Here is a 14,149-nt window from a genome sequence, read left to right on the forward strand (position 1 = left end):
TGAACAATCACATGTGGCCGGAAAAACCTATTCAGGCAGGCTAGAGGATTTCCAAAGGAGTTTGTAGGTTGAAACACTGTCACACCCAGGAATTATTAACTGAAGCTGTAAGCTAACTCTTTTTTCAGAGAGAGGTAGTGGGGGACAGCCCCCCATAAAGTCAGAGGTGTAGGTGAAAGCACAAGCAGAAAGTAGGCACACTCTGGTTTGGAGGGGGGGGGGGTAGATGCTCGAGAATTTCCAGGGGAACTCCTGAGGCTCAATCCCGCCTCTGTGTATGCCGAGCCTCCTTCCTCATGACCTTTGCCACGGGCGGAGTTCCTCATGCTGGCTCCCGGCAGTGATAGAATTCCAGTTGAGCTATTCCAGATCCTGAAAGATGATGCTGTGGAAAGCGCTGCACTCAATATGCAATATGCAATATGCACTCAATATGCAATATGCCGGCTCCCGGCAGAGGCCCACATTCATTCACTTCACACGTATCCATGCGCTTTACTATCTTCTATACCACAGCTATGACCACCGTATGGCAGTGTGAGGGAACAGTGCCAGGAGACAGGAGAAAGAGCCCTGCACCCACAATGTCCACCACAATTTTCACACCAAAACCCTTGTTCTCCCCACTGTCAGTCTTTCCTTAAACTGTCAGAGCCTCCTGCTCATAGCCCTGCTAGGCCCAAATTTACCTAATCAAGAGAAAGCAAAAGCCTGAAATGGGGAAACCGTTGAACCCTTTCCCTCCCCAAACTGAACTCCCCTTTCCTCTCCCCAACTCCAGTAGCACAACACCACAAACTGCATAACCACCCCTCCACTGTTGTACCAACAACACCTTCTTCCTTGAGGGTGCAGAGAAGGTCCCCTTGAGGCAATGTCACCCCCACCAACAGGAAGACCCAAATGGAAAAGGAACCACCACCAAGAAGAAAGGCTTTTCAGCACATACACAGGGGGAGAGACAGTTACAGACTGGGGGTGTAGCCCTCTCCAGCAAGAGAAAAACAAGGTCTTCATTCTCCAGCTGGGATGCCTTACTTTGGAGGTTCCAGGACATCCAGGCTCACTGGCACATGCCCTGAAGGAAACAAATTGCCCTGGGTTCAAGCACAGTTCATTGACAAGACCCATCGGACCTCTTTCTTCCAACCAAATGCAGAGTGTGCTCAGCGGAAGAGTGCAGAAAGCGAACGTGGAAAGTTCCAAGCACATTCTCACACACAGAGCTGAGACACCTCAGGATACACAATATGCCCTTGCTCTGAACCATGACACAATTCTAACAACAGGATACTGTCAACTTCTGCCCCAGACCCTACATTTCCTATGCCCTTGGTGGCACAGAAGTCCACTTCAGGTCAGATCCACCTTAGGCCTGAAACCCCACACTTACTATGCCCTTTGTACAACAGAAGTCTGACTCAGGTCACATCTAACTTACCACCCAGTCCCAACAATTCCCATGATCCTTACTGTGGAGAAGTCTAACTTAGGCCGGAGCCAACTAAAGCTCCAAACCTCACATTTCCAATGCCCTTTGCCATAGAAGTCTGACTCGGGCCAGAGCCACCTTATGCCTGGAACCCACATTTCCTATGCCCTTTGAGGCACCGAAGTCTTATTCAGGCCAGAGCTAACTTACCACCTGGACCACCTGGACCCATGTCTGTTGGGGCAGAGAAGTCTGACTCAGATCAGAGCCATTTTACACTCAGGACCCAACATTTCCCAGGCCCTTTTATAACACCAAGGTCTGCCTCAGGATAGAGCCAACTTACACCCAAGTCCCAATATTTCCCATGCCCCTTTGTGACACAGACGTCTGACCAGTAGGTCAGTGCCAACCTACTACCCAGATCCAACTTTACCCACGCCCCATGGGACTCAGAATCCTGACAAGAGGCTACAGACTATGGCCAGGAGCCACCATTCACCATGGCTACATGCTGCCAGTGCCAATATGGCTGTCTTTTAGGACATTCACAAGGCACCTGTGACGTGTGAGCTTTGAAGAAAGTACTGTCTGGCTGGTATACCAGTAGAACCTACCAAGAATAGTTGCTCCCTTTCAGTTGTCTCTTTACAGTGCACAGGGAAATCTCAACATGAGAGCTGAGCGTCTACTCAACCAAGTGTAGTCAACATCAGTGGGCACCTCCCAGGAGACTCCTTCAGATTACCCTTCTAGGCTACAGTATAAGGGGGCAATGGTCACCTTTCCGGAACTGCTTTTCACAGCCTATGGCAGTGCACACACTGAAGCAGGAACACAATAACTTCTCTAACAGTGACATTCACAAGTCTGAGGAATGCTGTAAAGTAGGGTAAAGCCCCCGTTATAAAAGTCTCACCTGTGCCAGAATGTAATCTATTCTCATGTTTCACATAATCATCTGCATTGCTATCATCAGTCCCCATGCTCTGCTGATCCCAGGCGGTTCCAGGGATGTGGAAGGGGAAGAAAACCCTTCTTTGAATACAAGAAGTTTCTCATATCTCTCACACCAGAGTCCCCTGTCCTTAATCATTATGAGCAGCTGCATCCAGTGCTGCTCCTTCTTACGCTCTGCCCACCTGCAACTAGCAGGCCTCTGAAAGAGGGGCCATGGTCTATATGACATGCCATCTTTCTTGATCAGAGGGGCTCCTGCCCTGGGGTGACCCTGTAACCTCTAAAAGCCTCTCTGTAAAAGAACAATCAAACTGGCTGGCCAATCAGCCAAGAAATCCATTTAGTTCAGTATGTATTCTCCCAAATCTTGGGAGCATTTTCCATATCAGTCATTTCCACTATGGTTATAGACACAGTGTGCCACCCCCAGATAGCCATATTGACTTGAAATGAAGAGGAGATGGAGGTGAGGGTAACCACCAAAAAAAAATTTTTTTTAAGCAAGAAAAATGTTACTTAAGAAGGCTTCACACAGCTTAGTAATTAACATCAGAAGACTGGTCCAGCTAAACCCAGCGATGATGCCCCTTTATGCCATTGGTGTGGAGGTCATCTGTAACCATGGCAATATAAGGATCCATTCTGTACCACGAATGGCCCCTGAAAAACAGAGAATTATCTATTTCTTATAAGTAGTACTCAAATCACAGGATTTGAGAAGATGAGGTAATAAACTGCCTTGTCACTTAGCCTCCAGAAGCATGTATTTGATGAATGTTTTCTCTCAGATGGGAATGGTAATGAACTTCAAGGTCTTTTTTGTTTTGTTTTGTTTTTTAAACTTTACAATATTGTATTGGTTCTGCCATATATCAAAATGAATCCACCACAGGTATACATGTGTTCCCCATCCTGAACCCTCCTCCCTCCTCCCTCCCCATACCATCCCTCTGGGTCGTCCCAGTGCACCAGCCCCAAGCATCCTGTATCCTGCATCGAAGCTGGACTGGCGACTCATTTCATATATGATATTATGCCATTCTCCCAAATCATCCCACCCTCTCCCTCTCCCACAGAGTCCAAAAGACTGTTCTATACATCAGTGTCTCTTTTGCTGTCTCGTACACCGGGTTATTGTTACCATCTTTCTAAATTCCATATATATGTGTTAGTATACTGTATTGGTGTTTTTCTTTCTGGCTTACTTCACTCTGTATAATAGGCTCCAGTTTCATCCACCTCATTAGAACTGATTCAAATGTATTCTTTTTAATGGCTGAGTAATACTCCATTGTGTATATGTGCCATAGCTTTCTTATCCATTCATCTGCTGATGGGCATCTAGGTTGCTTCCATGTCCTGGCTATTATAAACAGTGCTGCGATGAACATTGGGGCACACGTGTCTCTTTCAATTCTGGTTTCCTCAGTGAGTATGCCCAGCAGTGGGATTGCTGGATCATAAGGCAGTTCTATTTCCAGTTTTTTAAGGAATCTCCACACTGTTCTCCATAGTGGCTGTACTAGTTTGCATTCCCCCCAACAGTGTAAGAGTGTTCCCTTTTCTCCACATCCTCTCCATCATTTATTACTTGTAGACTTTTGGATCGCAGCCATTCTGACTGGCATGAAATGGTACCTCATAGTGGTTTTGATTTGCATTTCACTGATAATGAGTGATGTTGAGCATCTTTTCATGCGTTTGTAAGCCATCTGTATGTCTTCTTTGGAGAAATGTCTATTTAGTTCTTTGGCCCATTTTTTGATTGGGTCATTTATTTTTCTGAAATTGAGCTGTAGGAGTTGCTTGTATATTTTTGAGATTAGTTGTTTGTCAGTTGCTTCATTTGCTATTATTTTCTCCCATTCTGAAGGCTGTCTTTTCACCTTGCTTATAGTTTCTTTTGTTGTGCAGAAGCTTTTGAAACGAGTTTCAAGAAAAGATCTGAGAATAGTTCTTGCTTCTATTAAGCTTCATATCAGTGGTTTTCATATTAGCATCATCACCAGAAAAACCACCATCATGGCCACCACCATCACCATCACTTCCAGTAGGCTAACATGCCTCTCAAAATGACTGCTGCTATCCTGATGAAACTACTCTCTGTGTATAAGAGGACAGTATAAAAAAGAAAGACACCCCATTACAAAGATCTTGCCGTTAAGTGCCCAGTATTTCCCATTTCTCTGTCACGCACATAAATCAGGGGCAAGCATGAGCTTGATATAGATAATTTAGTTTGAAGACCTTGTAGTACATTACCATTGCCATCAGAGAGAAAACATTCATTGAATACGTACCTCAGGAGGATAAATGACAAGGCAGGCCTAGAGATCAACACCTGGAATAGCACAGAGGAGCCAGGTCACATCTGACCTACTGAGTAGTGTCCCCTTATCTCCCTCAAGAGTTCCAGCTCTTGAGACTGCTGCCAATTGGCAAAACACCCTTTTGGAATACTCTGCCTTGTGATTGCTTCCGAAAATGCCAATAATCAGCAGCAGGACCCATGAAACAATTCACTGAGGTCTTCCCCACAGCCCCCTCCAATGAAGGGACTCAGGATGACTGTGATGTGATGGACAGCCAGCACACACGTGTGTGGAAATGAGAGGAGGGGTCACCATTATTGTTAAGTTTCACAACTGTTCTGACTAGCAAATGAGCCAGGCTTGATCACCATCATGTCTCTTGGTCAAGGATCACAGGTTAGGAGAAAGCTTTCTCTCAATATTATAAGCTTCAGTTCATCACTGAATGAGGAATTCACAATGACACCCATCATCAAAGGATTTAAAGTAATTTAACCTATTACAGGTATAAACCAAAAGAGTATGAATGTCAGTGTGCTGGGAAAAGGCTACATACTTTAGTTTCCCATCAAAAAAGATATGTGCAATTTGAACTTGGGTGGGTGAAATTCAGGTTCTGTTATGCCAGCTTCTGACTGAAACTTGCACCGCTAACAAAGCAGAGGAACCAGAGTTATTTATTGAGACTAAAGGTTAGAAGTCTCTTTGAGAACATTTCAAACAGTGCATATTTCTATTGAACATTTTCTCCTCCCCTTTCAAATGAGCAAATGACTTCACCTGAATGTTGACAAATTAATCACCACACAGAGAAGAAGTAACTTTATATAGAAAGAGAAAGAGTAGAGACCTTTCTGGCACTGCCCAGGTAACAGTCACCTTCTGGCCTCCACAAAGTTCACACTCGGGAAAGTCCTCACAGGTGCAGATGAGAAGCTACGTCAGCCTCCACGTGAGGTGTCCTAGTTGAGCAGAGCAGAATATCACTCCCAGAAAGGAAAAACCTGGAGTCCTGGGCTGCCTCTTGCTTCACAGCAGGACTAAAGACATGTGGTTTCCAATGATGTGCTTGAGTAACTCCTGAGTTAACTTGCTGGCCCTGAGAAAGGAAAGTGAAGTGAAGTTGCTCAGTCCTGTCCAACTCTTTGCGACCCCATGGACTGTAGCCTACCAGGCTCCTCCATTCATGGGATTCTCCAGGCAACAGTACTGGAGTGGGTTGCCATTTCCTTCCCCAAAGAAGGAAGGGAAAACAACCACATAAATGAAATGATCCCAAAGTCTAAAGAGCTGGGACAGGAAGAGGAAAAAGTGGTAAGAAAAGGAGTTGAACCAGATACCATAACTTTCTGGGGTACTACATTCCTTGAGCACCACCTGTGCCCTAAGTCCTTAACAAAGGTTATCATATCACACTTGATTCTCACAACATCCATGGCAGCATGCTAGAAATCCCATTGAGCAAAGGAGGAGAGTGAAGCTCAAAGATGGTAATAAGAGAGAGCTGAGAGACTTTCAGATACTGGAGGCTATTTTTGGGTGAAACACTAGATACGGTCTCAGCAATGTCTGCAAGCAAACACACGGCCACGTATTACTGGAAAGGTGAAAATTTGAAGGAGTATTGACTCTTGTCTTGACAATTACTTCCACCATATTCCTAGGATCCTTATCGCGTGTGGAAGTGGTCTGGCAAAACGCCATTCCCTACCACCCACTTGGTCCACAGGTCCCATTTTACCCTTTTCCATAGACAGAAATGTTTTCAATTACCTTCAGATCCATGCTGTCATACCAGGAAAAAAAGGCATCCAAGCAGTGCAAATTCCACATTCATGAGGTCTGTTTTCAACAGGCCAATCCAGTCCATCTCACTGCTGCCAGCTACTGCAAGAGTTTCCAATGAGAATAAAAAGACAGATTGGCCTTCTGATGCTAAACTGTCAAAATCAGGTTATTTTGAAAACTGACATTCTAAAAATCAATGTTTCTGCAGCAGAGGCACCCACAATGAACAGAGGAACATGATTAAGATCTGGCAAAAGATACCACAGTCTTGTTGTAGGAACTGATTCCATTAACAGTTTCTACCACAAAATTAGCAAGCAGTGTCCAGTGAGAGACCTTGACATTGTTCTCTTAGAGACCCAGGAAAGACATTTGGATACCATCTTCAATTATGCTACAGGTGACAGGGAAGGGGTCCAACCCTCTGCTCAGCACATGTGGTCACACATAACGTAAGTTTGCTCTTACTTGTCTAGTTGCTTTCAGATCCACTCTTCACTTGACAGTCCCCTAGGCTGACCAGTACTGGAATTTTCCATCACAGGTCCTGAAGCAGATCTGCAAGAAGATTGCCTGCACATAGACAGACTTGCACAACTGTAGGAAATTTAAGTAACTTGGAAACACATGTAAGTGGTGTCTGGGGCAAGCATCTGTTTCCCTTATGTAGAGAAGTTTCTGAAAACTTTGAGCCCAGATACTCAATCATGCTACCAGTAACATAAGACAGAGACTGATGTTCAGACATATGGTTGCCCCTTCAAAATGAACCAATAGATCACCCTGCATTAACCAAACATCACACAGAAATTTTGAAACATTACAGTGAAAGGCAATGACACTTATTTGGAGAAGGACAGTCTCAGAGAACACCTGTTTTTTTTGAGAGCTTGGGCTAGTGGACAGCTTGAAGCCAGTTGCTGGTGTTAAACAAGAGTGAAAAAAAAAAAAAACAATCGGAACAATTTTTTCCTTATTCATGCAAAGAAGACAATGAAAAACTTTTACAGAAGTCTTATGAAAGAGGATGCACATTTAACTGAGTTAAATGATACCAAATGCATACGTTTTCTGCAAAATAAAACCCCAAACTCTTGTTAATGGTGGACATAGTCAGATGAAATGCATTCAGTGCCATAAACACATCAAAGACAAAGTCACATGATTAAGTTATGCATTTAAAAATCAAGACTATCCCCCAATGTTTACCCTTAATAAAGTTTGTCAAGAGGGAACAATACCAGAATATTAAGGAAATAACTCTTTCAAACAAGAAATTGTAATACAAAATAAAGCATAATCATAGGTGAACTTCACTTTTTGCAAATTGAAGTTTGTAGAAAACCATTTAAAGAAAATTCTGGGGAGTGCCAGGATCAAACTTAATTGAATACAGTGGGATGAACATGTAAACTTCAATGCTAACAGCATCCAGTCTTGGCTGACAAGAGCAGCTAATGCACATCCACAATGACTGTGCAAACTCAAGTACCCAGCCAGTCCATTCAATTCAGAATACGCCCACTGAAAATACTTTTATTGTAAGAGTAGTTATGAAACACGACCAAGATCACAAGCAAATTCAAACGATTGCAATGCCCTATAAAGGCCCACACCATTATACTGTAAACGAAACAAAAAGGAAAACACTTGGTGCTTGATTCTCTTCTGGGTTTTAAAGAAAGCAACAAGCCAAGTGACTTCTGTTTTCTTATTTGTAACCAGCAAACATCACCAAATATTTTAAGGACCATTTTTGCTTGAATACAATGATCTTAAACTCAGATAAAATGCAAAACAGCCTTCCAAGGTGACTGAATACCAGGTCTGGGGCCAGTGAACAAGCCCCAAACCAATCAAGCCATCTGTGTGCTCATTTTCATGTGAAAATTCTCGGGATTTGTGTTCTGTTTTAAGGCAACACATGAAGAAGACCATTCTGAAAGTTAACCAACAAATGATATTAAACTTAAACCCATGTTGTTAAATAAAACACAAAATACCAAGACAGCCAAGGGCCGTCAGCTGTCATAACACTGCACATGCTCCCTCAGAGCCTTACTTTCTCCTTTCGTGTGGAAAATAATACACTCAGTGGTTAAGAAACATCACAAAAATGTCCAAGATCAGCATTTGAACCAATCCCAGGCAATGCTATGTCTTTCAATGTGTATGTCTCTGTGTGTTGCTGTTTGTGTGTGTCTCTCAGTGTGTGGGTTTACAGTGTGTGTGTCTCTCTCGAGTGTTAGTATCTCTCAGCGTGTGTGTCTCTCTCAGTGTTTTTGTCTCTTTCTCAGTGTGTGTGACTCTGTGTGTCTGTCTGTGTGTATGTCTCTGTGTGTTTGTGTCTCTCAATGTGTGTGTCTCTCTGAGTGTTTGTGTGTCTGTCTCTCAGTGTGTGTATCTCTTTGTATAACTGTGTGTTTCCCTCAATGTGTGTCTCTCTCAGTGTGTGTGTGTCTCTCTGTGCATGTGTGTGTCTCTCAGTGTGTGTCCCTGGGTGTCTCTGTGTGTGTCTCTGTAACTCAGTCAGTGTGTCTCTCTCACCATGTGTGTGCTTTTGTCTCTCAGTGTGTGTACGTTTATCACTCTCAGGGTGTGTGTTTCTCTCTCTCTCTCAGTGTGTGTGTGTCTGTCTATCAGTATGTGGGTGTCTCTGTGTATGTGTGTGTGTCTGTGTGTGTGTATGTGTCACTCTCAGTATTTTTGTCTCTGTGTGTCTATGTGTGTGTCTCTCAGTATGTGTGTGTCTCTCAGTGTGTGTGTCTCTATGTGTCCCTGTGTGTGTTTCTCAATGTTTGTGTCTCTCTCTCAGTGTTTAAGTCTCTTTCAGTGTGTATGTGTCTCTCTCTCAGTGTGTGTGCCTCTCTCTCAGTGTGTGTGTCTCTCTAATGGTGAGTGTGTCTGGTTCTCAGTGTGTGTGTGTGTGTGTCAGTGTGCATGTGTGTCTCTCTCTGTATGTCTATGTCTCTCAGAGTGAGTGTCTCTCCGTTGTATGTCTCTATGTGTGTCTCTCAGAGTTTGTGACTCTCTCTCAGTGTTTAAGTCTCTCTATCTGTGTGTGTCTCTCAGAATGTGTTTCTCTCTCTCATTGTGGATGTTTACACACACACACACCCTGAGAGAGAGACACACACACTGAGAGACACACACACAGAGACACAGACTGAGAGAGAGAGACACTCACACTGAAAGACATGCAGAGAGACACACACACTGACTCAGTGACACCACAAATACTGAGAGACACACATACAAGGACACACACACACACTGCGAGCAAGACACACACACACTGAGAGAGGAAGAAACATCCACACTGAGAGAGATAAAAACATATTGAGAAACACACTCACACTGTGAGAGAGTGAATACAAAAAACACTGAGAGACACACACACACACACCACTGAGAGGAAGAGACACACACACTGAATGAAAGACACACACAGACACTAAAAAAGAGATACACAACACCGAGACAGACACACAATGAGACAGAAACACACACATTGAGAGAGACACACACTGAGAGACACATTCACACTGAGAGAGACACACACAGTGAGAGACATAAAGATACAGAGAGAGAGACACAAACACTGAGAGACACACACACACAGAGACACAGACTGTGAGAGTGAGACACTCACAAGGAGACATGCGCAGAGACACACACACTGAGACAGTGATACCCCACATACTGAGGTACATACACATACAGGGAAACACACATACTGAGAGAGAAAGAAACATCCACACTGAGAGAGAAAAAAACACACTGAGAAACACACACACACTGTGTGAGAGTAAACACACAAACACTGAGAGAGACACACACACACACCACTGAAAGGAAGATACACACACACTGAATGAAAGACACACAGACACAAAGAAAGAGACACACAACACTGAGACAGACACACACACTGAGAGACACATTCACACTGAGAGAGACACACACAGTGAGACATACACATACAGAGAAAGACACACACACACAGACACACAGAGACACACACGCTGAGAGACATACACATACACACTGACAGACACACACATACTGAGAGACACACACACACACTGAGAGAGAGACATATACAAACCCACTGACATACACAAACTGAAAGAGAAACACACATTGCCACCCACTGAGAGACATACATACACACAGACATAAAAACACACACAGAAACACACACAAAGAGACACTCACTAACTGAGTGAGAGACACACACACACAGAGACACTCACACACACTGAGAGAGACACACACATACTAACACACACACAGAGACCGAGAAACACAAAGAGAAAGAGAGAGACACACACACTATCAGACACAGACACACACTGAGAGAGGGACACACATCCTGAGAGAGACACACACCCAGAGAGACATGCACACTGAGACACACACACAGACACACTGATAAACATACACATACAGAGAGACACACACACACACACACATTGAGAGAGACACACACACACTAGGAGTGATACACACATAGAGACACACACAGTCACTGAAAGACAGACACATTCTGAGAGAGACACACAGAGACAGAGAGACATACACATATGGAGAGAGAGAGACACACACACTGAGAGAGAGACACACACACAAACACTGAGAGACATACACATGGAGACAGAGACAGCCACACACAATGACTGACACACACATACAGAGACACACACACACTGAGAGAGAAAGAAACATCTACACTGAGAAAAACACACTGAGATACATACTCACACTGAGAGAGACACACATACTGTGAAAGAGTGAACACAGAAACACTGAGAGAGACACACACACACCACTGAGAGGAAGAGACACACATGCACTGAATGAGAGACACACATAGACACTAAGAAAGAGACACACAACACTTAGACAGACACACAATGAGACAGACACACACATTGACAGAGAGACACACACGCTGAGACTGACACACACACACTGATAGAGACAGAAACATCCACACTGAGATAGAGGAAGACACACTGATAGACACACTCACACTGACAGAGAAACACACAAGAGACACACAAACAGAGAAACACGGAGAGAAACATACTGAGAGTGACACATATACACACACTGAGTGCAAAACACACATACAGAGTAAGTCACACACAAAACCACACACATACACAAGACACACACACATACTGAGAGAGTCACACACACTGAGAGAGAGGCATATAGAAACCCACTGACACACACACACTGAGAGAGAAACACACATAGCCACACACACTGAGAGACACACATACACACAGACATAAAAACACACACAAAGAGACACTCACTAACTTAGTGAGACACACACACAGACACACACACTGAGAGAGAAACACACATACTAACACACATGCACTGAGAGACACACATACTCTGTGAAACACACAGAGAAAGAGACACACACACAAACTAACAGACACAGACACACACTGAGAGAGGGACACACAGTGAGAGAGACACACCCACTGAGAGAGAGAGACACACACACTGAGAGACATGCACACTGAGAAACATACACAGACACACTGTAAACATACACATACAGAGAGAAACACACACACACATTGAGAGAGAGACACATACACTAGGAGTGATATACACATAGAGACACACACAGTCACTGAAAGAGAGACACAATCTGAGAGACACAGACACACAGAGACACCCACACTGAGATAGAGAGAGACACACACACTGAGAGAGACACTCACACAGTGAGAGACACATGCACTGAGAGATATACACACACAGATGCACACACTAAGGGAGAGACACAGACACAGAGACAGACACACACTGAGAGAGAGACAAAGCCAAAATTACAGATACACATAAACACACTGAGAGACACACACATACTGAGAGAGAGACGAACATACTGAGAGAGAGGCATATACAAACCTACTGACAGACACAAACAAACAGAGATACACACAATGAGAGAGAAACTTACGCAGCCACATACACTGAGAGACACACATATACACAGAGATAAATACACAGAGATCAACACAAAGAGACACCCACTCACTGAGCGAGTGACACACACCCACAGATATACACACACAGATACTCACACCCACTGAGTGAGACACACACAAACTGACACACACTCACTGAGAGAGACACACACAGAGACACTCACATACACTGAGAGAGACACACACACCAAGACACACACAGAGAATGAGAGACACACACACTAACACACACACACACACTGAGGGACACACATACTGGGAGAGGGACACACACACTGAGAGAGACACACATACTGAGATAGAGACACACACACTGAGAGGCACAGAGACACTGAGAGACATACAAATATGGAGAGAGAGACACACACACACAAACTGAGAGAGAAACACACACACACCCTGAGATATAGACACACACATACACTGAGAGACAAACACACAGAGAGAGAAACACTGACACACACTGAGAGACAAACACATATAGAGACACACAAACACTGTGTGAGAGTAGACACACACACCGTATAAGATTGAACACACTGCATCTGAGACACACACACACACTGATAAAGAGAGACATCCACAGAGAGAGAAACACACAGTGAGAGACACACACACACTGAGAGGGATACACACTGAGAGAGAGATAGAAACACTGAGAGACACACACAGAGACACACAAACTGAGAGACAAACACATACACACTGACAGACACACACACACACAGAGAAACCCACACTAAGTAAGAGGCATATACAACCCGACAGACAGACACATATAAACCCAGACACACACACACACACACACAGAAACACACATAGCCACACACAGTGACAGACACACATATACACAAAAATAAACACACAGAGAAAAACACAAAGAGATACTCGCTGAATGAGAGACACACACCCACAGACACACACACACACACACACACCACACACACTGAGAGAGACACACAAACTTACACAAATGCAAGAGAGACACAAACACACTGAGACACACACAGAGAATGAGACACACACACACTAATAGACACACACACACTGAGAGAGGGACACACACACTGAAAGAGACACACATACTGAGAGATAGACACACACACTGAGAGACACACACAGAGACACTGACAGACATACACATATGGAGAGAGACACACATGCCTACTGAGAGAGAAACACAAAATTGCAGAGAGACACACACTAAGGGAAAGACACACACACATTGAGAGAGAGTCACACACAAACTGAGAGAGAGAGAAACATCCACACTGAGAGACACACACACTGAGAGACACACAAACAGAGACATACAGAGACATACACACTGAGAGAGAGACACACATGGATACTGAGAGAAACACACATACAGAGTGAGTCACACATACAGAGAGACACAGTCATACACACTGACAGACACACATATACTGAGAGAGATACACACACACTGAGAGAGAGGCATATACAAACCCACTGACAGACACACCCACACACACAGAGACACACACACTGAGAGAGAAACACACAGACAGACAGAGACACACACACTGAGAGAGAGACACACACACCCTGAGAGAAAGACACAAACACACTGAGACACACACACAGAGACATACACAGAGAGAGAGACAGACACA

This window comes from Bos indicus x Bos taurus, chromosome X (assembly GCF_003369695.1).
Source record: "Bos indicus x Bos taurus breed Angus x Brahman F1 hybrid chromosome X, Bos_hybrid_MaternalHap_v2.0, whole genome shotgun sequence".
Lineage (NCBI taxonomy): Eukaryota > Metazoa > Chordata > Mammalia > Artiodactyla > Bovidae > Bos > Bos indicus x Bos taurus.